Below are 27828 nucleotides of genomic sequence, written 5' to 3' on the forward strand. Positions count from 1 at the left end.
CCTGATGCATCCCCAAGACCGCATTAGCTTTAACGGCCATATCACATTGGCGGCTCATAGTCATCCTGTGATCAACCAATACTCCGAGGTCCTTCTCCTCCTCTGTTACTTCCAACTGATGTGTCCCCAATTTATAACCAAAATTCTTATTATCCCTAAATACACGACCTTGCACTTTTCACTATTAAATTTCATCCTATTACTATTACTCCAGTTTACAAAGTAATCCAGATCTTCCTGTATGATATCCCGGTCCTTCTCTGTATTGGCAATACCTCCCAGCTTTGTGTCATCTGCAAACTTTATTAGCACATTCCCACTTTTTGTGCCAAGGCCAGTAATAAAAAGATTAAATAAGATTGGTCCCAAAACCTATCCCTGCGGAACTCCACTAGTAACCTCCTTCCAGCCTGACAGTTCACCTTTCAGTAGGACCCATTGTCTCCCCTTTAAGCAGCTCCTTATCCACCTTTCAATTTTCATATTGATCCCCATCTGCTCCAGTTTAGCTAATAATTCTACCATGCAACATAGGACTGGATGGAATATGGAGTGAATCAGGCCAGAGGTCCATTTAGTTCAGCATCCTCCTCTCTGACAATCCTGGCTAGCACCAGCGACTTCAGAGAAAGGGTGCAAGAAATCCTGCTGTGACAGGATAACCTGTCCACATGGGAAGCTTCTTCTTAATCCTCTGTAATAAGAAGTTTCTTTAGGGCACTGCTAAATGCCTGAAGTAGGGGGAAAGGACAGATGAACTCAGAGGACAGTTGGGTCTTCTCCTGCCAAGCAAAGTCTGTCCAATTGCTGGTGAGAACTTCAGAACTTTCTCCTGTACTTTCCCAGTAGGTTATTCGGCACACAGCATTCCACACAAGCTTGTGTGGGAAAGGGGAGGGAGTTATATTGCTTTGACTATTGGCTAATCCAGACCCTAAAGGAATGTGAGCACGGTGAGAGATTCAGAGCCTGTCACTGCCTCAGAAGCTGCAGGACCATGGCATTTGCACTGGAGAAAATAGCGACCTCTTCCTCTCTGCTTTTGTACCTGGCCGCTGGATTTTGTCTCATCTACGTGCTGCTGAAAGCGATCCAGCTGTATCGCAAGAGACAACAGCTCCTCAAAGCTTTTGAGAGTTTCCCAGGTCCCCCCAGCCACTGGCTGTATGGCCACAGCTCTCAGGTAGGGAAAGACGTGGGGTTATGCAGCTATATATACACCATCCAGATTAGTGTCAGAGAATAGGCAGAGGGAAGGTAAATACAGTGAGTGGGGTCTGTGAAATCTGTTTGTTAGGAAAGGATCCGGGCAGGCGGCGGCTTTCTTGTCCTACCCTTTAACAGACGCCACAATTGTATGTTAGTGTCATGTTTGTGGGGGGACAAATAAAAATGCACCCACAGTAAAAATTGTGTCCAATTTTCAGCTCCAGTCCTTTAAGCAAACAGACTTGACACGGGTTACTCACCCGCTTATAGTTAACATGCTTTCCAGGATCAGGACATTGATGATCAAATTTAATAGGAGCAACATAAAAAAAGTTTCTTGCCTCCACTTAAGAGGCATCTTCTCTGTAGGAAGTAGGTTTGAGTTTGTTTTCACAGCTACTAAGCTCTGCTGTGTGTGTGAATATGGGGAATTTTTATTTCAGACATTTTCAGCGTTTCATGATGCAGCCATTTGGGACTTGATGCAGTTTTTTTATCCAATTGTAATGTTCACCTCACCAAAACTCAAACAGATTGACATCAAATACACGTTTAAAATAGCGATACTCAGACCGTGACTTTCAATCTGCAAGTGTCTCTTTAATGTGTCCCCTGTAGATCTTTGCAGCACATGATATTAAACTACTGTGTGATTTAACTATTAATCAATCTAAGTTATTAACCAATCAGGATGCTTTTACTGTATTAACCAATTGTAATTGATAAAATATTACTTGGTCAGTCATTTTGCTATGAGATAGATAGATAGCTATTCCCCTGTCATACTGTTTAAAGATGAATCTATAGTACTATAGTAAATGAAGCAATGAATTCTCACTACTGTGGCTCTTTTAGGGAATGTTGATCACTAATTTGGCTCCTGACCCACTGAGGTCTGAGTGTCGCTGGTTTAAAATGTTGAGCCTGGTTCTGCCCTGCTTTGCCTCTTGCAATGTCAACATTTTTTCATCAACATGCAATTTTGGCCAAAAAAAATGGCTTTGTCTAAAGCAAAAATTTTGCATGGGAAATTTTCATTTTGACAGTGTTCCTTTTTTGATGCAAAACCAGAAACTTTTTTTTTAAGCTGAATTTTTTTTAAACCTACGAATTGCAACTTAAAACAGCTTTCAAGCACCCCCAACATTTTCAGGTTTTGGGTTTCAGTATTTTATTTAAAAAATTCAGAGGATAATGTTAATTTTTGACATTTCTCTGAAAAAAATAGCAAATTTTCCAAGCAGCTGCCTCATTTCCCCAGTGCAAGGGGAGTGTTAAGCTTTACCATTGTGATTTGCAAAGGAGACAGAGCTGCAATGCTGCTCCCTCTGGAACTGCATAGCCACTGTGTGTAGATTTGGGTCCTCTCTACCCCAGCCACTTTGGGGCCAGCATGGCATCTTCCCTCCATCTCGAGGGGCAGAGCCCCTCATTGCAAATCCACTCCACTGCTCCCTATCTCCCACAGAGAGGCCTCGAGCGGCCCAGATGGCCTCCTACAGACTTTCCACGCTGAGGTGATTTCACCACTTTCTCCCTAAGCTGTCCCTAACTCTATTTTCACTATCATTACAGATTTCTCAAGGTGGAGAATTAAACAAGTTGCTGTCTTGGGCAAAAAAGTACCCCATGCCTACCCCAGATGGATTGGAGGTTTCATGGCTTTCTTAATAGTCAACCACCCTGATTATGCCAAAACTGTGTTTGGCCATGGAGGTACGGTCATTGGAGCTTACTTCAGAAAGGTTCGCACTTGATGCCCTCTCCCACAGCAAAGGCCAAGTGCAATTTCCACAGAGAACCATTCAGACTCTTCTTCCTGCTTGTCTCTTCTTTCGATTATTGCAATTCCCTCCTTTATACCCTTCCCAAATGCATAGCTCTTCACCGTTAAATTGGGGCACTTTCTATACTCACCCACAATGGGAAATGGGAACCAAACACCTGCACCCGGGGAGGGCCTGCTAATGCCCCCAGCCCCTTTTAAATGCCTTTTTTTTTCTGGCTCCGCCCTCCCCCCTTTTTTTTTCTCCCCCTCCCCCCCACGTCCTGAAATTTTGGACTACTGATCTGGTCACCCTACCTGCATGACACCCCAGAGTCTTCCGTTGTTCTCCCTTTCTAGTGTAGGAAGCTCTAATTATTAGAATTACTGCTGTGGTAGTACCTAGGGATTATGACTAAATCAGGGCCACATTGTTCTAGGACTAGGCACTATACAAACAGAACAAATGACAGACCCTGTCCTGAAGAGATTACTATCTAGAAGTATATCTCAATATTAGTCCAGTTCGGATGGGAAAAGCTTTTTCAAAGAGGAGGTTCTTGCTGCACATCCTAAATGCCGTCAGAATCTGGATGAGCCTAATCTCAACAGTTGCATCATGACCCTAGAAATGCACAGCTGCTCTGGTGGATCATTGATGTCGATGTGATCCCTGATGTGGCTTGGGCCTGGCACATTAATACCTTTGAAGATCAGGCCCAAGGCCTTGATCTGGCAATAGCATCTCCATTGACTTTCTTGTTCCTCCAGCACAAAATGACCTTCCTCAACTTTAAAAGCTTCCATGGACTTCCCTTTCCTCACCCATATCTCATCTTTCCATCATCCTCCCCAGTCCCATGTGCATCTACTTAATGAGATATATGTAAAAGACTGTAACAGTGTTGGGACTCACCCACCACAGTGCCTCCCACTGGTGACTCCAGGAATTAGCTCAGTCCAGTGGAGCGCCCCCTCCTGGTGGTGTCCCGTCCATCATCTCGCCCTCAGTTGGCATGTGGACCTGCGTTGCTCCCAACTTGCGGCATCCTCTTCAAGCTACTGCCCTCTGGCAGTGCCCCTTAGTCCATCCTCGCCCCCTTCCGGGGGAGGGGAGACCAAGCAGCTGTCTTTCTGCACCCCGGCCAACATGGGCAACTGCACCCCCAAAGTCACACCCCTCTTGGCAGGGGGTTGGTTCAGCCCTAGACAACCGCTCCCATCAGCTGGGTGTAAGGCAAGGGGGGGGGACACCCAGACTCACCCACTACTCTGGGTCCCAACCCAGGGACCCTCTAGTGGCAGCCGTCCTGCCCTCCTTCTCTCCCTCCGTCTGTCCATGTCCCTGGGCTGCTTCCCCTTCGGCCCCTCACACCGACTAGCCCTTCCCCTCAGGGCCTGCAGCCTGCCAGACACGGGGCTGGAGTTCCCTTCTGCTCCCCCGGGGCTGCCCAGCACTGCGCTGTCCCAGGTGCTAGTCTCCCAGCTCTGGAGACAGACCTTCCCCTATTGAAGGCCTGGGACAGACTCCTGCTCCCTCCCTGAGCAGCCTTTTTATAGGGCTGAGCCTGGCTCTCATTGGCTGCCTCCAATCTGGGCCCTGATTGGCTCCCAATAGCCCCTTTTCTTATTGGCTGTCCATCTGCGCAGGCCCACTGGCCTGTTGCAGCCTAAATTCTCAGGGAGTGGGGCAGCTGCCCCACTACAAAGACCCTCTTTAAAATGTATTAATAGTATGAAAAGAAACATTCTTTAAATATTTAATATACTAAATAATTCGAAAAGATTTAGCTGTCTAATTTCTATACCCCTCATTTCCTAATTAATTGAGCTTCATCGCCATGACTAGAAGAGTGAATTCATACCAGAAATGCAGCTAGATTTTTGTTTTTGTGGTGTGTCAACTCCTAACCTTGTACTTCTCTTCTCTGTTGAATTTCACAGATCCCAAGGGTCTTGCAATCTATAAATTCTTAATTCCCTGGATTGGTATGTATAATCATGCTTCGTCCATCCTTTTGAACAGTTTCATGAATGAATCAAGGGCATGCTATGTCCTGGAGTGTTAGCCCAGAGTTTCAGTCCTCATCCTCAGTTTCCTTGCTTCATCAGTTCATGCTGGGCTACACACTTCTCTTGTAATTTGATTTACTTTATTCCTTGCTATTATAAAACCAGAGAAGTTGACCATTCTGCTATGGAAAGCTACTAGAGATGACATGACAAACACAGGAGATACCGTATTAGACTAGACCATTTCTCTATTTAATCCAGAATCCTGCTCTACAGCGGCTAGTATCTGATATTTCAGATGACGGTGATTACCTTCCCCCCATAACCAATGCACAATTGAGACTGTGCAGGCCAAATGATGCCCTCAATTACACATATTCGGCTTTATGGTCTTCAGACTATGCCCTCGTTGCCACCACTGCAACCTCACTGAAGTCTAATGGGGTTAGCAGGTGTCACTGAGGATGCCTGAGAAGGAAAAAACCCAGCTTGACTCTCAGAACCAAAGCTGGGTTTACAGGGCTGGTAAACTGTGTAAACTGTAAACGGAGCAAACTGTGTGTGGACTCAGCAAGGCGCATATGCACTGAGTTCCATAATTCTGCTTTTACTGAGTAGAACCACACTTTGTGCATCAGGGTAATTCTGGACATTAGTATTATTGTTCCCACCTGCTGATGTTTATTGCACCATGTCATTCCACGGCACAGGGTATTAACATTGCTAATACCTGTGTCATTTGTAGAGCTGGTTGCAAAATTTTTCTCTCCCATGCAAAACATTTCTGCTTTTAGTCAAAAACCTGGGAGAAAATGCAGAAAACTTAAATGTTGGGTTTCCAACCAAAAGAAAAATGGTTGCCATCAAATAAAACCCATAAAGTTTTCAGTGTAAAACCAAAATTTTTCAGACCGGTCAGTTTTTTGACCCTTTTCATTGAAAATTGGTTTTGCCCAGCTCTAGTTGGTGCGACAGAGATTTCATACTTGCTGGGGCATAACGAATTTCAGCCTTATTAAGGGCCCTGTGTGGCTGCTGTCAAAATACCAATAAGGTACTGCATCAAATATAGATCCCCTTCCACCTTTGCCCCTGCCTTCTTTCAGTAAGTGCCATCCCCCCTCCTCTCGAATGGTGTGTTCTTTCTAATCTCTCATCAAGTTCTTAAGACTCCCTCTCCTTCCTCATGGTACCATCCCCCAGAATACGATCCACTGAGGACTTGCTTAGGTATAGAATTAAGTATTCATGTTTTAAATGTTCCCTCTCTTCAAAGCACCGAGACTACTAGGAGTGCTATAAAAAATAATAACAGTAATTCATTGCACTGTGGAGTGATCTGATTGGCTCTTTGCTATTTATATTCCCCCAGGCAAGGGATTACTGATCTTACATGGGCCAAAGTGGTTCCAGCATCGAAGACTGCTGACACCAGGGTTTCATTATGATGTGCTGAAACCTTATGTCTCATTGATGGCAGAGTCTACCAAAGTGATGCTGGTAGGAATCATCACCAAAACGGTGCTTTCAGCTGCAGAGCCAGGAAAATAACGGGGTCTGATGTTGAACAATTAGAAGAAAGTGGAACGAGATGTTCTAAACCGTTTGCGTCCCACAATCGCTCTACAACCCTTTAGTAAAGGGGCCAGCTGGTGTAATTCAGTGAAGCGACGCCAACCTACGTCAGTTTAGAATCTGGCCCAAGATATTTTTCTGTCACCTGGTTTCCAATAAAGTGAACAGTAACACAGTAACTTTTCTCAGCCTGGGGATGGTGAACATAGAAGATAAATGAGGAGAACAGGCTGACTGCCAGATAAGAAACTAAACTTGGGCTAGTATAAAATAGAGGGAACGAAGAGTGGATGAAGAGGAGCTCAGGGTGGAATCTAATGGAGTTCATATACTATCATGCACTATCCATAAGGTGCCCACTTCTACTAGCCCAGCTTGTTGGAAGAGTCCTTTTATCTCAAAATACTCTCTTTAGCTAGAACTGTGAATTCGCAAGGATTGTATGTCCCTAATAATAATTAAAGTCTCTAAGCCAAATTGACCTCTGGGGTAACTCCACTGACTATAGTGGAGATACGTCAAGAGATGAACTTGGCCCCAAACGTCTTCAGATTTTCAACCATCACTTGAGGTGTGCTCTAACCACCTAGAAATAACCATTATGTCTCGCTTTTTAATAAGGGTTGTTGCTAAACTTACGTTAGTTTGTTTACAATGCTGGCAAATAAAACAGTTTGCTAGAGACAATCGCTCAGTTGCAGGGCCACCGAGAGCGGGTTCGGGCCCCGGAAAAAAAAGTTGGGGTCCTCCAGCAAGGGCAGACCAGCTAAACAGGGCCGACAAGAGGGGGGGAAGCCGGGCCTTGGGCCCCCTTCCGGACCGCTGGGCCCCGGTAATTTGTACCGGCTTCCCCCCGTCTCGTCGGCCCTGCTCAGTTGCAGAGATCAAAGAAATTGTAGACACATCCTTTAATCCAGCTGGATTGTACTCAGATAACCCAATCCTTCTGGCGTGGCGTATCTGTTGAATTGTCAATGAACTTTTGCTCAGAGGACATTTAATTTATGTGGAGAGGCTCGCTGCTGAGTCATATAAATGATGAAACCAGTAAAAATGAACTCAAGTCTTAATTTACCTTGATTTCCAGTTATATCTGTTGCGCATTAGATATGCCAGTGGTGACAGACATTCTAGAAAATACATTAGATCAAAAATGCACCACTGAATGTGGATTCTCCCTTTCCCCCCTCAGATTTGGATCTAGTTCCTGCCCAAAATAATTGGCCAAAGACCTATTACACAGATCAGTTTCTTTTCACTTTGCTGAAAATAATCTCAGGATACCATGAAAAACACTTGTAAATAGAAATGGCTCTGAGCCACTCCTGGTCTGGCTCCAAACTTGCTTTAGGGATGTTTGGATTTCGGTTTCTAGTTCAGGCCCAGGACAACAAAATCCAAATACAGATCCAGATCTTATCGACCCCAAAGATGGGGAAAGAAGAATTCAGATCTAGTTTTTCATTTTGGCCTGATCTCCAGCCATAAATAAATAATCCTGTAATCTGGTTCCAGAATGTCAATCCCAGCTAACATTGTACCTTTTAGATCAGAGTCTTTGCTTACAGACCAGGGTCTAACATGCAACAGGGGTTTGGCAGGATGCAGATATGGAAAGCAACAAAAATAAATAAAGGGCACTGAATGGGATCTCTGTAGTCAGCAAAACCCTTTTCTGGAATCCCATCCCTCCTCATCTCTCTCTCCTCCGTTAGGATAAGTGGGAACGGCTGATCACACTGGATAAATCAGTGGAGCTCTTTGAACATGTCAGCTTGATGACCCTGGACAGCATCATGAAATGTGCCTTCAGTTGTCATAGCAACTGCCAGATTGACAGGTCAGTGCCAGGTGCTTTCAAATCCTAACAAAAATGTTCTTGTCAGCCAGATCCATATTAGCCTTATTTGACTGTTCTTTTCCTTCAGTGACTCAGACAACTACATCAAAGCAGTCTATGACCTGACCTACCTGGTGTTTCATAGAATCCGTTTTTTCCCATTTCATAATGATTTCATCTATCGAATCAGTCCTCAAGGACGTCGCTTTCAGGAGGCCCGCCGACTAGCACACCAGCATACAGGTATTTCCCAGTGTCCTCCTTTTCTTCTCCTATAGACTGTAGTATGTTGCCTAGTTTGGTGGGATTCACCTACTGTTGGCTCATCTGTCTATGAATGGAAACCCTGGAGAAACTTTTTCACTAATTCTCCAGGGAAGAAGAATGGTTTTAAAATTGAGGCACAAGGCTGGTAGTCAGTAGATCTAGGGCCAAATCCAATGCTGGTGGAATTCCATGAACTTCCGTGAAATTCCACTAAGGATGGATTTCTATTCCTCGCTCTGTCACTGATTTACTGTGGGACTTCAGGCAAGTTACTTTGTCTCTCCACAGGTCAGTTTGATCACCTGCAAAATAGAGATAATGATTCCACTGTTTGTAATGTTCTGAGAGATCTCTCAGTGGAAGGGACATAAGAACATAAGAACGGCCATACTGATCAGACTAAAGGTCCATCTAGCCCAGTGTCCTGTCTTCCTACAGTGGCCAATGCCAGGTGCCCCAGAGGGAATGAATAGAACAGATAATCAAGTGATCCATCCCCTGTCGCCCATTCTCAGCTTCTGGCAAACAGAGGCTAGGGACACCATCCTTGCCCATCCTGGCTAATAGCCATTGATGGACCTATCCGTCAATGACAATGCTTTAGAAATACAAAGTCTTCCTAATACCTGGTTCTAAGAGATCTCATCTCCTGCACTGGTCTACTATATTTCATCATTTGCATTAAGCAGAAGACCCTCAGACTCTGATCCTTTGATTGCTCAACTGCATGACCTTTCCAGACAGACAGGTCACAGTGATGTCGAGGGGCAGCTAATATATTTGCCACTCTCATATGCAGATAAAGTAATAAAAGAGAGAAAGACGTCCCTCCAAGATCAGCAAGAACTTGAAAAGATCCAGAAGAAGAAGTACTTGGATTTTCTGGACATTCTTCTGTGTGCCAAGGTGAGTGTTTGAAATCATCACGTAAACAGCCAAGCAACCGACGTGTTTCCCGAAGTGTCATCAGCAGACACACCTGGCTATTGTTGACAATAGCTTCCCCATCGTATATATCCTCACGTCTAATTCGGTCAGCTGATAGCGGGGCTGGAAGTGAAGGTAAGAAATGTCAAGCAAGGGTGTGCAAAGGACAGTGCTCAGTGAATAAATAACTACAAGTAGTAACAGTGCTACGAGGGTAATTAACTCTTTCCTCTCTGTGAGTTGATTTTCACTCAGCATGTTAATACGTACAGGAACAGCGGCACCACAGCATGTAAGCGTGAATGAGACCTTTGGCATATTCTAGGGAGGGTTCCAGGGCGGGGGTATTGCCTATACTGTGTGTAACTAGGTAAATGTTCCCTTTTTGGTTTCCTATGTACTGCATCTTGAAATTTCTAAGTGCCTGCTGGTCTACTGGAGACAGCTGCCATTTGGAGTTCAGTTCAGTGCAGACTCTTTACAGAGGAGAGACACACACTGTGCTCTCACTCTCCTTCCCCCCCCCCCCCGTAGCATAGCACATTTTTCAAAAGCGGCACCTGAGCGGGGTGTCTGGGAGCTGCCGGAGCTCTGGGTCCCGGCGCGGCTCGGCGGCAGGAGGGGGGAAACTGCTGTGGCAGTAGCTCAAGACATTCCGGCACTAGGCAGAGCGCCGGCCGCTTCGCGGCGTGGAGGGGCTGCAGAAGGGCACCCGGCTCGGAGCGCGGGAGAAGAAAGTGAGAGCCGGGAGGAGGCGCTGCCGCTGCCCGGGCACAGGTGCTGCTGCTGCTCCAGCCAGGGCCGGCTCCAGGCACCAGCTTAACAAGCAGGTGCTTGGGGCGGCCAATTGCCGCCACTGATCACAATCGCGGCTTTTTTTTATTTTTATTTTTTGCTTGGGGCGGCAGAAATCCTGGAGCCGGCCCTAGCTCCAGCTCTCCGGGCGGTGGGGTGCAAAGTGCCCCCTGAGCAGCGCCGCCCGCAGGGGGATGCACCGGCTGCATCGCGGGGGCAGGGGCCAGCCAGCAGCAGCGAGGACTGCAGCGACCGCTATGGTGGGTGGGCGAGGGAGCGCGGAGGTCCTCCCCCTCTCCCCAGCAGCACTAACGTGCGCACATGGGTGGGCGTGTGCGAGCGCGAGTCTCCCTCCCAGCTCCTCTCCACGGGTGCACCCAGAGCCACGCGTTCCAGGACTCCAGTGCAGCCGCCCACGCCTGGCCAGGCGGGCTGTGCGCTGCCATGCGGGGTGTGACTGGCTCCTAGGTCGCGCCGGACTCAGCGGGAACCAGCAGGAGCTGGGCGCCCTGGCGCTGTGGGGGAGGCGGAGGTAGCTCATCAGAGGCACCTGGGCAACCAGGTAAGCGCAGACCCAATGAGCGGGGTGTCTGGGAGGGGGGGCGCAGCGTGGCCTGAGGAGCCAAGTGCGGGGGGGCGGGGGAGAGACGCGGCCGGAGGAGCAGGGGGGGGGGCGTGGAGCAGCCGGAGGAGGAGCCAAGGGGGGCATGGCCAGAGGAGGAGCCGGGGAGGGCGCCTTTCTTATGTTTGCTCCCCCTGCACTTAGAACCTGGCTATGCCACTGTTCCCCCCGCCCCGCAGGGATTTTACTTTTGTTCTTTCTTGTAGTGTTTGTTGTTTGTCTTGTAATCTTAAAATATCCTGACTGAAAGTACATAACTTCTCTTTGTGTATAGAAAAAATAAAAAGGAATAAGAATTCTTCTGAGGAGAGCGGACAACACATAGTAGTTACCATAGAAGCACAGAAGTGCAGGGCTGGAAGGGCCCTCGGGTGCCTCAACTTTTCAGAGATGCAGGCGGTATGTGCAGTTGTGTGGCACCTGTGCGGGCCACGTACAGAAACAAAATGGTGTCCTCCACGTAGCGTGACCGCACGCACCATGGTTCCAAGGCCATGCTGCACAGAGGATGCCATTTTGTACAGATAGTCTCTGGTACGTGCAGCATGTCACTGAAATACTCTCTGCGGGCTGGGCAGCTGCTGCTGGGGGAGTTGCCCCCCTGGGGCTAGACGGAATCGGCCTGGGGGCCAGATCTGGCCCCTGGGCCACCAGTTGGGCTGATCTCTGCAGTGAGGCAGGACTAAGTATACCTGGGGTGTCTGCAGTGGGGGTATTGGAGGGGCGTGAGGACCTGGGGGGGGACATGCGGAAGGGCCAGGCTCAGGAGGGGGCTCTGTCTGGCAGGGAAGCAGGTGGGGCTCTGTGCAGGTGGTCTGGGCTGATGAGACGAGGCTTCATGCCCAACTCGCTCCCCCAATGCCGCACCTGCAGCAGCCCCCAACCAGCAGTTACCCTCCTCCGCTGGGGAGGCTGGTGGGGACTCGGAGAGCCGGGGACCTAAGGATACACCCCGGGAGTACCGACCCCACCCCACCCCACCCCCGCCAGACAGACCCCCTCCTGACCTTGGCCCTTAAGTGGGGCCCTAGGGCACAGGGCATCCACTTCCCCTGCTGGACAGAACCTGCGGCGGGAGAGCAGATGGGGCCATGCCAAATGCCCAGGGGCTGTCCAGCAAGGGTAGGGTTTTATTTCCCTTTGCTGAATACAGGACACCTGGAAAAATTACTCGTATGTAAGCGACTTCACCAACAATCAATCAGAACTAGGCAGTACAAACATTCAACTTAACATCATGTTGACTGAGCCCCTGTTCAAAAGAAATACGGCGTAGTTGGATTTTTTTTATTTACCTTCTTATTGTTAAGGCTTTTGAGTTCACACGGGGAGAGGTGACACACACACACTCCTGTACACCTCTCTCACACAGGGTGGGGTGTCCAACTGACCTGACCTTCCCTGCCCTGCGCTCTCCTCCCTTCATGCCTGGCTGGGCCCCTGGGACGGACCTGCCTCTCCTGGTACCTGGCACCACGTCTTCCCGAGGCAACACGTGCAGGGGCACGCAGGGTCACATGCCCCCCTCCCTGGATTTCCGCCAGGGTTCACACCAGAATGCGGTCGGCAGCAGCATTTCAGCACTGTGGGGGGGGGAAGGGATGGGAGCTGCTTCCAGCCACAGGGGATCAGGGTGGAGGGAATACCTCCAGGCTGCTGGTGGCCACCAAGCTAACCCAGCCGCCTCCTGTCCCATGGCTACAGCGTGGGCAGGAAGGGGTTAAGCCCTAAGGATGCATTGTGCACCAGGGCCCAGGGACCCTGACTGCAGGGGCTTCAGTGAACCCTGCCAAAGAGGTGACTCAGCAGGGGAGGGTGCGCTCCCTGGGGTCAGGACCCGGGGGGGGGCGGGTGAAGAGGGTGCTACGCCCCTGCCCAGGGGGCTGCTGTGAACCCTGCAGGGTCAGGGCGCGAACAGGCTGGGAAATCACTTCTCCCCCCTGCCCCCGCCACTCCAGAGTTTAGCTGAGGGGCAGAGCGGCTTCCCCATGCCAGCGCTGTGTGGCCAGAGCTTCTTGGGCTTTCCTGGCGCACTGGCCCAGCCAGAGGCAGTGGGGGAAGGAAGGGAGGAGCCTGCCGGCCAGGCTGCTAGTAAGCTGAGCGCTCCGACCAGGGACTGGTTCTCCGCACAGCGCTGGGAGCGGGACGCACCCCGCTGGGGGGATATGGTGGAGCAGTGGGGCTTGGGGAGGTGAAGGGGCAAAGCAGGGAGAGGACAGCGAGAGGGGGAGCACGTAAAGGGCCAATGGGTGGGCAGCAGAGGAGACACGTAACCGGCCGCTGCCTAGTGCCTGCCTGCGCTCCCCAGCCACCGCAGCTCACAGCGTGCAGCCAGTTCCAGCCAGAAAGGGGATGGGGGGCAGGGTCCTGCCAGCCAAGAACCAGCACACGGCAGGGGCTGTGCTGACGGACCAGCATGGGGAGCAGCTGGCCCCGCGCTGCAGCTTTGCCCTGCCACCCGCCTTGCACACCCACCCCCATCATCGGCCACTGGACCCCCTCACTTACCGCAAGTGGGCAGGTGGCTGGCAAGCAGGGATCCGGCCAGCAACAGGATCCGCCACTACTGATGGGGAGGAGACAGAAAATATGGGACAAATTGCCCATTTTTAAGAAAAAGTCAGGACACCCGCAGGAGGGCTTAAATATGGGACTGTTCCTTTAAAAACGGGATGGCTGGTCACCCTAAGCAAGGGGGCCAGTACTCACAGGGTGCAGTTTTCTGCTTCTGTCCTGACTCCGGCCCTTCAGCGCGACCCAGTTTGTTGCCCCGAGAGATTGCGTGACCATGGCAGGGAGCTGAAGGCTTCCTCGACTGTTCCATGGTGAGGACCCTCGCTGGCTCCTCTGGGTACCAGGCATGCCACCCCCTACAAAAATACTGCTTTTTAGAAAGAGTGGGGCTCGTATGAGACATAAATCTCCAAAGTGGGGTCTCAGCAAAAACAAGTTGGGAACCTCTGCCTAGCCCATCCCCGACAGGTGTTTGTCCAACCTGCTCTTAAAAACCTCCAGTGATAGGGATCCCACAACCTCCCTTGGGAGCCTGTTCCAGAGTTTAGCTATCCTTAGAGTTAGAATATCCAACCTAAATCTCCCCAGCTGCAGATTAAGCCTGTTACTTCTTGTCCTACCTCCAGGGCATAGGGAGAAAAATTCATCCACGTCCTCTTTATAACAGCTCTTAACATATTTGAAGACTGTTACCATTCCCCCCTCAGTCTTCTTTTCTGAAGACTAAACAAGCCCAGGCTTTTTAACCTTTCTTCATAGAGCCCCCTGGTTTTTTGAACTTTTTATCATTTTTGTTGCTCTCCTGTGGACTCCCTCCAATTTGTCCACATCTTTCCTAGAGTGCGGTGCCCAGAACTGGTCACAGGACTCCAGCGGAGGCCTCATGACTGCTGAGTAGCGTGGAACAATGACCTCCCTTGTCTTACATACAACACTCCTGCTAATGCACCCCAGAATGGTTTTAGCTCTGTGCAGGTGGTCTGGGCTGCTGAGACAAACACCTGTCAGGGATGGGCTAGGTCAGAGGTTCACATTGTTGGCTCATATTCAGTTTGTCAGCCCTGAAGGTTGGTATGTGACACCGTGTTGATGAGTAACTTGAATCATAACCCATCTCTGCTGCCTTGCTAATCCTAGAAGGGGAATGCCTGCCTTTGTACTCAATGGATCTGAGTCTGACCTCACTTACACCCGGTTGACATCTGCATAATTCCGTTGCTTTCAGTGGACTGACACCTGATTTCCTCTGGTGTAAACAAGACAAATCAAGCCTGGGATCTTCACCAGTAATCAAGGTGTATTTTTTCACTCCAAAAATTGTTCATGAAATGAACACTTGTTTGGGGATTATTTACCTCCCTGCTTTGCTAGGATGAAAACGGAGCTGGATTATCCGATGAAGACCTACGTGCCGAGGTGGACACGTTTATGTTTGAGGGTCATGATACCACGGCCAGTGGGGTCTCCTGGCTCTTGTACTGCATGGCCCTGCACCCAGAGCACCAGCAGAGATGCAGGGAAGAGATCAAGGAGATTCTGGGAGACAGAGAGACTATTCAGTGGTGAGATGTTACCTCACTAGTTTAATATCGGGGGTAGCCGTGTTAGTCTGTATCCACAAAAACAACGTGTTGCACCGGACTCCTTGTTTTTTTCACTAGTTTAATATAATTTGGTTTTGGATTATTTTCTTAGGTATTCAGTTTGAGGAATTGAAAATGGATCTATCTCACAAGCTCTGCACTGAAGGATCAACACTTAGTATAGCAATGCTACGAAGGACAGATCCAAGGCCAAATCCAAACTTCCCTTGTGTTCAGGGCATTTCAATTCTAGATCTTTGGTTTGCTGATGTTGATGCTGCGAGCTAGTATTTTCATAGTGGTAGGGGCCATTACTCATTCATACTCTCCACCTGTGCTTGCTTTCAGGGATGACCTTGGCAAAATGACTTACAGCACCATGTGCATCAAGGAGAGCCTTCGTCTTTACCCTCCAGTACCTACAGTGTCCCGACTGCTCAGCAAACCCATCACGTTCCCCGATGGACGTACCTTACCAGAAGGTCTGTTTAGCCTCCTCTTTCTTAAGGGCCCAATTCTACCTTCAGCCGCACACATGCCACTCCCATTGAAGTCACACTTTGGCCCTGAATGTAGTTCATGTCAACCAGAGTGGAAGAACTTCTCCTGTGACATCCAAGTGAAGATCTAGGAAATGTTGAGCGGTTTGTGGTGCTCCCATGGCCTATTCGGTCTTCATTGTAAATTGTAACATGATTCTTTGAATGTCCATTACAAATTGCACTTTCCTGTACCAACCTGTCTCACTGAGCCCTGGGGCGATTCACTCTAGGGAGGGTAGCTAGGACTGCTGCCTGCCCTATCTCAGAGACTTTGCTAGAAAATAGCAGAGCCAGTTTCCTCCTGAAATTCCATGGGAGTCCTGCCAACTAAGTCCATCTAGGGGATGCTTTGAATCGGTGCAACCATTGTTTCACACATGCATGCCTTCGTGATCTCCCATCTCAACTCCGGCCAGAGTTGGCTGAAGGTTGTTAGTATTGGCTGAGAGCTTCAAATGAGCCTATGGGAATTAAGCACCCCAATCTCACTGGAGTTGAATGGAATTTGGGTGCCCAGTTCCCTTAAACTCATTTGAAAATCCCAGATATTGTTTTTTATTGTTTATTATTTGTATATTGGAGGTATACAGAAGCACCAACCAAGAATTAAGTCCCATTTGCTAGGCACTATTGAGTACACATGAGACATTATACATATCCATATGATTTGAGGTAGTCTCTGCCCAGAAGAGCTTACAATCTAATGGAAATCTTTATTACTAATAATCATTCAATGCGGGGAGGACAAGAAAGAGAGAGAGTGCACCCTAATGTGCAACTAATATTATTTGCATTGAACTATTCTACTACCTCTAGGACTGAGCTGTGTTAGCTTGTGAGATCGGACAAGATCACACCACAATGTACACTGCTTGGCTGTACACTGTAGGACTGAGCCGGAATTGCTCATGTCATGGTCTCATTGACTCAATAAAGGCAGAGAGCTTTATGGGAACAACAGTTATAGAGCTGGATTCAAAGCCTTTCAAAGCCAATGGAAAGACTCTCATTGACTCAATGCGCTTTGGGTAGGCCCAGGAGATTTACATACTGAGTACCCCTATCATTGCTATCTTCTGTTATGTTGGGAATGATGGAGGTCTTTAGGGGTTGTGTTACCTAAGCAAACCTTGGCTGAATAAAATAGACCATTTAGGACATCATGGTAAATTTCACCCTGTACTTCCTGGCATAGTGTCCTGCCCACCTTGTCTTGCTCTTACCAAATTCTCCAGTTGCCTCTCCTCTCTTCACTCAGTGAGATGGGTATGATTCTGCCAACTGAAAAATGCTACGTGAATGGAAACCAAAACATTCAACAATCAGAAAGCAAACAAACAGAGCATGGCATTTAATTCCAGCCTGCAATGCCCATGGCCAGCGCATGCTGTCCTGTCCCAGGCGTATGCCTTGCAACGCCAGTTCTACTGGCACCCACAAAAGAGCAGGGAACTTGCAGGAAAATACATTGCACGTAGGGGACTGTTGGCTTTATCTCCACTTGCCCGTTGGGTAGCACTACGTCAGGGACTGCTGCATTAGTGGGGAGAGGGAGAAATGGGGCCCAGCCCAGCATCCCCCAGACCCAGAACTGTGCAGGGGAACCCCCTATACACACGCACACTCTATCACTAGAATCCAGGCAGTGCCTCCCCTTCCCCCATCACATGGCCTTGGGGGAGAACTGCAGAACAGCCAGCTGGAGACGCAAGCCAGTAGGAGCAGAAGCTGACAAAACAAGGACCTTTGGACATTCCAGTCAAAGCTGGAGAATGTTCTCTGCCTATCTCTGCACTCTTCCTCCTCTCGGTCTCCTCACCCCTGAACAGGAGGGGCCCCATCTGCCCTTCCTGCTCACTTCTCCTCTGCCCTGCCCCCCGACCCCTCTTCCTTCCATTTCACTGGTCCCCTCCTAACTAACCCCTCCCCGCAAATCAATCAATCAATACAATCATGGAACTAATGTGTTTGTTTGCTGTCATCACATTGTTTCCTCTCCTTGTGTGTTCTTCCCCCACCCTGTGTCTGTCTTGTCTATTTCTTTAGTTTGTAGGCATGGGGTCATGTTGCCGTCTCCTTCTGGTTTTACTAATTCATGCAATAAACACACCGCAGGAGGTGAGAGGGGAGAAGTTACCCTTGCCCCAATAACTGTGCTAGTGAAATATTCACCCGAGGTAGGTCAGTTACTTGGCTTTAACTGCAGTCCGTTCTTCTAGGTTCAAAGTACAGCCGGCATGTCAATCATTCTTCCCTAATCATTAGGTGCTCTTGCCCAATCTTCTAAGCATTCCCTGCTTCTGACGCAAAATCTATTGACTCTGTTGATAATCTACTCATCGATCATATTATATTGCATCATCTGGTGTGCACCTGGTAAATCACCAATCTTGATCCAAAGACCCTTGAAGACAATGGGATTTTTTTCCACCTGTTTCAATGGAATTTGGATCACTTCTATAAGGCGCCCGTGCACGGCTGCTGAGTGTAATTTTTTTTTAAAAAGAGAGTTTAGTTATTGCATAAGCTCAATAAAAAAGATGAAATCTACTAAGGGCCAGATCATCCCCCCCTCCACTTTCACAAGCCAGAAATGTAAGTGTGCAGTTGTGCGAGCTGTGAAAATCTCACCCTGAATGTAAAGTGATTGTCACACAAGTGACTGTAAAAATAGTATTGTGGCGTTCCAAGTTCTTTCTCTCCACCAATGCTGAAGATGAATATATTACAATGCCGTTTACTACTGCCATTACATTGTTTCTAGTAACATAGGTTCTGCACTCCGAACTCACTTGACAGTCTCACAGATTCCTGCAGGACCACTGTGATCATGTAGGCTGACCTCTTGTATAACACAGGCCAGAGAACTTCCCCAAAATAACTCCTAGAGATTATCTGTTAGAAGAGCATCCAATCGGGATTTCAAAATTATCAGTGATGGAGAAGCCAATTGCTCCAGTGATTAATTACCCTATCTATTAAAAATTTACACCTTATTTCCAGTCTGAATTTGTCTAGCTTCCACTTCCAGCCACAGAATTGTGTTTTACCTTTCTCTGCTAAATTGAAGAGCCCAGTATTAAATATTTGTTCCTCGTGTAGGTACTTATAGAGTCTAGACTGTACTCACATCACCCCTTAACCTTCTCATTCTTAAGCTCAATAGATGGAGCTCTTTGAGTTTATCACTATAAGGCAGGTTTTCCAATCCTTTAATCATTCTCGTGGCTCTTCCCTGAACCCTCTCCAATTTATCAACAATCTTCTTGAATTGTGAACACCAGAAATGGACACAGGATTCCAGCAGTGGTCTCTTGGTGCCAAATATAGAGGTAAAAATAACCTCTTTACTCCTACTCAAGATTCCCGTTTATGCGTCTCAGGAACGTATTAGCTCTTTTGGCCACAGCATCACACTGGGAACTTTTGCTCAGCTGATTATCTACATACAATGACCCCCAAATCTTTTTCAGAGTCACTGCTTCCCAGGATAGAGTCCCCCATCCTGTGAGAGTGGCTCGTGTTCTTTGTACCTACATGTATACTTTTACATTTAGTTGTATTACAAAGCCTATTGATTGCTTGTGCCCAGTTTACTAAGCGATCCAAATTACTCTGAATCAGTGACCTGTCCTCTTTGTTATTTACCACTCCCCCAATCTTTGTGTCATCTGCAAACTTTATCCGTGATGATTTTATTTTTTCTGCCAGGTCGTTGATAAAATTGTTAAATAGTGTAGGGCCTTGTGGGACCCCACTAAAAACCCACAGCTCAATGATGATTCCCCACTTACCATTACATTTTGAGACCTGTCACTTTTGCTGACGATACATGAGCCAGAATAGAACCCAGTTCATTCTCCCATAGTTTAACATTGCCGCTGCAGGACTAAAGGGAGTGCAAATATGTATGTAGAAATGACTCAAGGTATTTCTCAGTCAGCAAGTGTGTTGGTTAAGAAGATTAAGGGCCTTTAACAGGATAGCGTGTTGTGCTGAATAGATGTTTGCCCTGAGAGGTCACCAACATTTTTCTTTTAGAGTGGTAGCCGTGTTAGTCTGCATCAGCAAAAACAACGAGGAGTTCTCGTGGCACCTTAGAGACAAACCTATTTATTTTCTTATTTCTCATTTTTCTTACAGGGTCTCTGGTTGCCGTGCATATTTATTCTCTTCATAGGAACCCAGCTGTATGGCAAGATCCAGAGGTACTTTTAACTTTACAGAAAGAAGAGGTGGTCACGTAGTTAAAACAAAGGACTGGGTACCAAGGGAGATGGGTGCTTTCCCTGCCTCTGCCACATACTTCCTTGAGCAAGACATTTCTTACTTCTCTCTTCTTCCATTTCCCCAGCTGTAAAGCCGGGATAATATTGACCTTACCGAGGTGTTTTGCAATCTTATTCAAGTAGCGTCGGTCCAGATGAAAGCTGCGATAGATCTGCAAAAAGGAGGTTGTCCTAAAGATTTTGAGTATCATAGAGCGACAGAGTAGGGTGTGGAATGGTCTGTTTTTACACATGTACGTCCGGTGGAATAAAGGTTCATAGCGTTTTGGGCAAATGTAGCAGATGATGCTCTTGGTTGTACCAGCAACTCCTGCCAGTCGCCTGGCAGCTGTGGGTGAGGGGCAGTAGTGCTCTGGTTCCAGCACAAGGGCTCACTTTTTAGGTAGGGGGCTGCACCGGGGATGTGTTACGACAGCACCTCCCCAGCTTACAGGGTGACTGCATTTCCCCAGTTAACACAGCTCACATTTTGGGCTGTGCTGGCCCCTTATGGGAGGGGAGATCACTGCCCCTTCGCACCGCGGCTGTCCTAGAAGAGTTTCCACCTCAGCACCTCCTCCCCTGTGTTAGGGCTACCGCAACAGACTCTGATCTGAAATTGAGCTCACATTTGACTCTGAAATCGCATCTTGTGCCTAAGCTGAGGGGGGCAATGTTGTCAAATGCACCTTGTCTGATTCTATAAAGTTGCTGGCGTCAAACCAAGCAACGCTGTAATTTGGGAACTAAAAGCCTTTGCCACAGACCTTTGAACTCTCTTCCCAGAGGTGTTTGATCCCATGAGGTTTTCACCAGAGAACTTGTCCAAGAGGCATTCCCATGCTTTCCTGCCCTTCGCAGCTGGAGCACGGTGGGGGATATTTCATTCACTCTGTGGGTGGGGTCAGCTGAAAACAAAGCAATACATTTTGCCAGGATGTTGCTAATACCCACTGAACACTAACAAGTTGACTGCATACTGCTGTGTCTTCCAAGTGGGGGAGCTACGGGAATGCACCAAACCAGAGGTTCCTTCTTAGTGATTGAACTCTCTGGCCTCTCCTGTTTCTGCTTCACAATGCCCACTGAGCCGTCCCCTGGAGTGGCCTGTCTCCAAAGGACTGTGATGGATGGAGCTCTGAGTGCAGTTTTCACATCCGTTCCCTAATGCAAACTTTAGAGGGCAGCACTGCAATGGAGCTAGTTCTCCTTCCCCCACAGGAGACGGAAGTGTCGCCTCAGCTCCCATTGCGTGAGAGCCAATGATCTAGCCGGGGTTTAAAGTCTCCTTACATCTCCAAAGGAGTCTAATTGACATGCCACAATCGTTTGGTAGAGGCACGGTGCCATGGTGAGCTAGCTGCACCCCCGGCCCCTTTGTGGTCTCTGAGCGAACCCCTCAGGTCTTAGGCCTCGGGCCTCTCCTGGTTGGAATTGTGCAATTCTCCCCTCTCAGACCAGGCCCAACAGGACCCACCAGGTCCAACTGAGTTCAGACACCTGCAGTTCTTCCCTTCAGGCGTCTGTGACCAGTGGTTTACAGCGACCAGCCAGACTTCTGACAACCAAAGCACGGATTATTTAACAGTCGGAAGAAAGCACTTAGAGAGAAAAGATTTCAAAACAGCCAACGGTCTACACCCACGTCTATCTCACCTAAAGGCTTATCACCGCCTGATGGGGTCCTAAGCAGGCCTCACTTTTTCTGTCACCCTTGCAGGTGCCTATCTCAGCCTGGGTCCCCCGAACAATTCACCCCCTCAGAAGAGTATGCCTTTTTTAACACACCGTTGTTCTTTTGATCTCCTGCATTCACGGACTTTTTCCTCTCCTGGCATTGTCTCTTAATACCAAAGTGTTTGGGGGAGAAGTGGCTTATCTTTTGCCTTCCTGCTTGGCTTACCCCACCGCCCCCTATTCAGTGGCACCCAATATATTTGCATAGTAAACGTCCCAATAATCCAGGGGTTCTCAAACTGGGGGTCGGGACCCCTCAGGGGGTTGCAAGGTTATTACATGGGGAGTCGCGAGCTGTCAGCCTCCACCCCAAACCCCGCTTTGCAGCCAGCATTTATAATGGTGTTAAATATATAAAAGTGTTTTTAATTTATAAGGGGGGGGGTCGCACTCAGAGGCTTGCTGTGTGAAAGGGGTCACCAGTACAAAAGTCTGAGAACCCCTGCACTAATCCGATCAGCACACCAGCGCCCTAAATTATTACAGAGCAACTCCAGAGCCATCACTCGTGGGACTGAATTCTGAATCACTTGTAGGGGGAGGTAGTGCATGCACAAGTGTGTGGCAGTTAAGCACATTAAAAGCCAATGGGAGCTAGCTGCCTAATTGATATATGTGGCTTGGAAAAATCTCTTGGAGTGGGGGAGTAACTGTATGGATCTCCTCGCAGGTTCAATGGGAAAGAGCATTTTTCACATCTGTCCCAAAACTCATAGACTCATAGACTCATAGACTTTAAGGTCAGAAGGGACCATTATGATCATCTGGTCTGACCCCCTGCATGCTGCAGGCCATAAAACCGTCCCTACCCCTTCCCTGGACTCTGCTGTTGAAGTCCCCAATCCTGTTTTTAGTGACTTCAATTGGCAGAGAACCCTCCTGCTAGCGATCCCTGCCCCATGCTGCGGAGGAAGGCGAAAAACCTCCAGAGGCTCAGCCAATCTGCCCTGGAGGAAAATTCCTTCCCGACCCCAAATATGGCGATCAGCAAGACCCCGAGCATATAGGCAAGAGTCTCCAGCCTGACCCCTGTTAGCCATTATACTATTTACCTACCATTGCTTGGTTTTCCTTGACTACTATGTTTTACCATTAAACCATTCCCTCCATAAACTTATCTAACTTAATCTTAAAACCAGACAGGTCCGTCGCCCCCACCGTTACTGCCTGGTAACGTTGCTGTGCGCTATTAAACAGCTGCTATGTTTTAACCCAGTAGTGGAAGCACTATTGTGATGGGTGAAGGGATTCGTCTAGGCTATATATTACAGTAGCAGCCAAAAGCCCCTGCTGAGATGAGGCCCCCATTGTGCTAGCTGCTGTACATATACCTGAGAAATGGTCACCGACCCAAAGAGCTGGGTTGGTTCACTCAGCTAGCAAAGTGCTTCGGGATAGATTTGTGAATGAAAGTTGATTTCTAAGCAAGACCATACGTCCTTATAGGCTTCCCCTCCCTCTTCCAGGAACTGCATCGGGAAGCAGTTTGCCATGAACGAGCTGAAAGTGGCTCTCGCCCTGACTCTGCTCCGCTTTGAGCTGTCTCCTGATCCAGCCAAACCGCCCAAGGAAATACCTCAGGTTGTCCTCAAGTCCAGCAGTGGGATCCACCTGCTCTTAAGGAAACTTCCCTGACACCGCAGAAACCATATCGGAGGATCGGGAGGATCGGCTCATTTGCCAGGGAATGCAATCAATGGGTGTTTCACGGGATAGCCCCACTTCAGCCAACCTGTTCCACAACCTTTCCTGAATTCTCAGCACCAGCTGGTTTCTCTGGGGCCTTCCCCATCCCCAGAGCTGGAGTGAGCGCAGTGCTGGGAGGAGACCTGGATATGGGAGTAAAGCATCCCAAGCGCCTCATCCCTAGCTAAGGAGCACTCTTGCCTGTCAGTGCCATGCTCGGGGACCCGAGCAATGCAGAGTCGAAGGCAGCACGTCTCCCCTTTCCGCAGCCCCTCACGCTGTGTACTGAGAGCATGAGCAGAGCTTTGAGTGCAATTTCACATCTGTTCCCTAATGCAAACTGTAGAGGGCAGCACTGCACAGAGCTAGTTCTCCTTCCTCCACAGGAGTCCTGGGCAGGTCTACGCTACCCGCCGGGTAACGATCGATCTATCAAGGGTCGATTTATCACATCTAGTCTAGACGCGATAAATCGATCCCCGAGCGCTCTCCCGTCGACTACGGTATTCCACCGCCACGAGAGGTGCAAGAGGAGTGGACGGGGGAGCGGCAGCAGTCGACTAAGCACTGTGAAGATGCCGCGGTGAGTAGATCTAAGTACGTCAACTTCAGCTACGCTATTCTCATAGCTGAAGTTGCGAATCTTAGGTCGACCCCTCCCCCCCGCCCACTGTAGACCACGGCCAAGTGTCGCCTCAGCTCCCATCCTATGAGAGCCAGTGATCTAGCTGGGGTTTAAGGCCTCCTTACACTGGGATTTTAGGAACCAGTGCAAACCCCTAGTGTAGACACAATTTACACTGGTGCACTGCAATTTTCACTAATGCCTAACCTCCAGGGTAGACTGAGCCCAACACTTATCCCCACACGGTAGCACATTGGTCTATTTTGCACTGATCACCTATCCACCCAGCCTTGCCGAGAGCTGGCTTCAGCTAAACATCAACAAAGGTGTGAATTCCTCCGCCAAGGCCACTCTCATCCCCTATTAACATCAACGCTTGGTTGGGAAGACTGAAGTGTGAGCTGGGCCAAGTCTCCCAGTTGAGAGGTGGGTGAACACTGCTACCCACTGAGAAGCTCTGGAGTTTTGGTTTGGCCCACCTCAGAAATAGAGGCCAGTTAAAATTTTTGCTCCAAATCTGAACTTTCTTCCAGTGGAGGCTGCTCAGATCTTGGCTCAGAGCTCTCTGTAATGTAAACACCGACACGATGAAACATGGACAATCAAAGACCCATGCAGGCTGCCTTCAGACTACACACACAGCTCTCATTGGCCCTCAAAAGTCACTCAGCTGGAGCCAAGATACCCCTAATTCCCCTTCTAATCCAGGATAGATGCTTACATGATCCCCAGAGTAGAGCTTCCTTGTCATATCATTTACGCTAGACAGATATTGAGGGTTCTCTCTGTGCATTCACCCTTGGAATCTGCCCCTCCAATGTAGCAATTGCATCAAGACAGCTCCCTTCCAGCCCAAGGAAAGATGCAGCAATTCCCTCCTCACTTGGAGCCTGATCCCAAGTCTGTCAATGAGAGTCTTCTTCTCATTGACTTCAACAGACTTTGGGTCCTGCATTTGGAGAATGTAACAGCTAACTTTGCCCCTTTGCGGATTAGCAACATTCTGTGCATTCTTATGCCCATGAGATCTCTGACGCTGTGCCTTTGAATTAAAAATCTGTAGCAACCCGGAGCCGGAAAGGCCTGCCAGGGTGAGACTCAGACACCCCATCACCAGATGAGATATCAATTGACATTCAGAAGGAAGGGACGTGTACACAGACCTCAGCAGGAAGGGGGGGGTTAGTTTGTCAAATGCCCCGAATACAGCCATGCCCTGTAGAATGCAGCTGAAAGATTGTGGATTGGTCAAGAGATCTTTAAATATCTTTGTCAGGCTGTGAGCTGTAAACTGAGCAAACCCTAATATGCAATATTCACATCTACCCATCTGCGACCTTTGTCACTCACCTTCCCTAGCCTATGCCTAGAGGAAAGCCAGTTCAACAACTTGCTGTTGGCTTTATGTTTCTCCTCTCTAGTTCTATAACGAGCAGGATGTTGTCCAACTCTCGTTCTGGTTTGGATGTGGCCATTATTGCAGGGATGTCAGTGTTGCCCGAATGTCCCAGGATATGAAAGACTCTCTTACCCTAAGAAAAGAAAGAGCAGATGGGGTCACTGCTCCAGATAGCCCCAAAGTGTCCGTGAGAAGGACTATGCCCATAAAGGCACCACAGACAGTGAAGGGGGATCCATGCAGGCATAGAACGAATCCTAATACCTTAGGGGCACTGACTGTTACAGTGGGACTGCCCCGTTAAGTAGCTGTGAACCTCTTCAGCCATTCTCCCTGCTGGCGTGAATGCATGGGAGACACGACAGCTCCTGGTTGGATGTAAGAGAGCATTATGACCAAGGTTCTCTCTCTCTCTCTGGCTGGCTGTGGGGCCTTGTGAATAGGAACACGTTTGTCCGTTTTTCCTATTGTAAAGGCTCTTGTCTCTGCAGAATCATGCTTGGATCTAAATCAAACCCATTACAGGTTAGGCACGTAGGCTTCAAACTGGGGAAATGAGAGCTGAAATGGGCCTGGATTTAGTATGAACCCGTTTTTACAAGGCAAGGAGCCTCAGCTTGTCCTGCACAGAACTAAGGAGCAGAATGTTCCTAGATAAAGCAAGGCCATTTGCTCCTTTCCCACAACAAACTACAGGGGTCTTTGTTCAAAACCCTTTTCTGCACTGAACAGCGTTCTGGGGCCAAGTGGATAAAGAGAAGAGGTGCTTTGGGGGCAGTCGGCAGAGGCTTTTGGAAGAAGTCGGAGAGAAAATTCCTAGAAGACAACAGACCAATAGAACGGGAGGTTCAATGTAACAGAGCTAAATCCAGCCACTAGACTAGGCAGTATGTAGCTGGCAAAGCAGACTCAGGGTGAAGGCCCAGGCTGAAAGTTCAATGCTCCTCTCAGACCTTGTTCAGCAAAGCCAAGGACTGACAGCTCCATAGTAAGAGGCAGAATATAATAACATATGTCAGAGCGGCCATACTGGGTCAGACCAAAGGTCCATCTAGCTCAATATCTTGTCTGCCAACAGTGGCCAATGCCAGGTGTTTCAGAGGGAATGAACAGAACAGGGAATCATCACGTGATCCATCCCCTGTCGCCCATTCCCAGCTTCTAGCAAGCAGAATCACCCCCTACATCAGAGAAAGGCATCTCTACACCTTCAGAGGTTTCTTTAGGCCATTGGCTACAGCTGAATCCAGGGACCAAAACCAGATGGGGAACCAGTGTGTCTAGTGCTTGGGACTAACCTGTGGGGAAAGCATCGAGTCAAGATAGATTTAAGAAGTGGAGAATCAATTCCTGCTCTGTGACTCCAGCTAAGTATCTCACACCTGGACAGAGACTAAAATATTATTCCACACTCCTTAAGTATTAGAAGCCTAGTTGGAGGAATAGATAAGAAACCTCACCATGCTATCCCGCTAAAAATCCTTTCATTTACTCCAATTCTAAAACTGTAATCTGAAAGCCCCCTGCAGGAGATGAGCTGCATTTCATGATTTAATCCTGATATTGAAAATAATGACTTCCAGAATAACTGAAGTTTTAACATCCTGCTTAAGCAATGCTCTAAGAACCTTTGGCCTAAACTGAGCCGGTGATTTCTGTAACCGACAGTGGATGCTGCTAATGGAATAAAGTGGGAAATGCTTCAGAACTTGCATCTTGCTTGGGTTTGCAGGTTAATGTGTAAACTACAGAAGTGCTTTGTCTTGTGACAGCACCTCCTTGGCCCCTAGTAGGAGACAATCAACGGTGAATTTAATTTATCATGGGCAAGGTCCGAGTCTTCTGTCTTGAACTAATTCATTTGGGGGGGAGATTTTCAAAGGCATATGAGACACTTAGGCCTCTTTTTGAAAAATCAATGGGAAATCTCTCCCTGTCCCCAAATCAGACTCTTGGTAAAACTTTTCAAATGTTATCTTTGTTTAAATTGGGTCCTAAGGCACGACTAGAGCCCCGACCATGAACATGTGATGCGTCTTTACCCTTCATGAGGCTGAACTGAAAGAAATAGAGACATCACGAGTCCAGCAGTTTTCGGACACTAGGTACAAAGGTCACTCAACTCCTATGCAATATTTCCCTGCTCCGCTAACTAAGCGTCTAGTATTTTATAAAGCATCATGAGGGTCATTTTATAAACATATACTTGTGCCCTAGAGAAGGGGTATTCAAAAAAAGAATGGGCAAGCAGAGATGGAGTTTGAAGTGTCCAAGAGGAGACTGGAGGGGGACAGCTAATTGAATGCATCCGAAGAAGTGGGCTGTCGTCCACGAAAGCTTATGCTCTAATAAATTTGTTAGTCTCTAAGGTGCCACAAGGACTCCTGTTCTGAATGCCATGGGGCTCTTTAAGTAGAGATCTGCTTAAGATGTGACTTTTGGATCCAGGCTGGCTTCCAAA

At 48.3% G+C, this 27828-nt stretch overlaps 1 pseudogene; it reads left to right on the forward strand.

Annotated features, from left to right (window-relative positions):
• The first annotated feature begins 936 nt into the window (after nt 1–936).
• On the forward strand, nt 937–27079 carry LOC101946360 (cytochrome P450 4B1-like; annotated as a pseudogene).
• Nucleotides 27080–27828: the final 749 nt, after the last annotated feature.

Source organism: Chrysemys picta, chromosome 8, assembly GCF_011386835.1.
Source record: "Chrysemys picta bellii isolate R12L10 chromosome 8, ASM1138683v2, whole genome shotgun sequence".
Classification (NCBI taxonomy): Eukaryota; Metazoa; Chordata; order Testudines; family Emydidae; genus Chrysemys; species Chrysemys picta.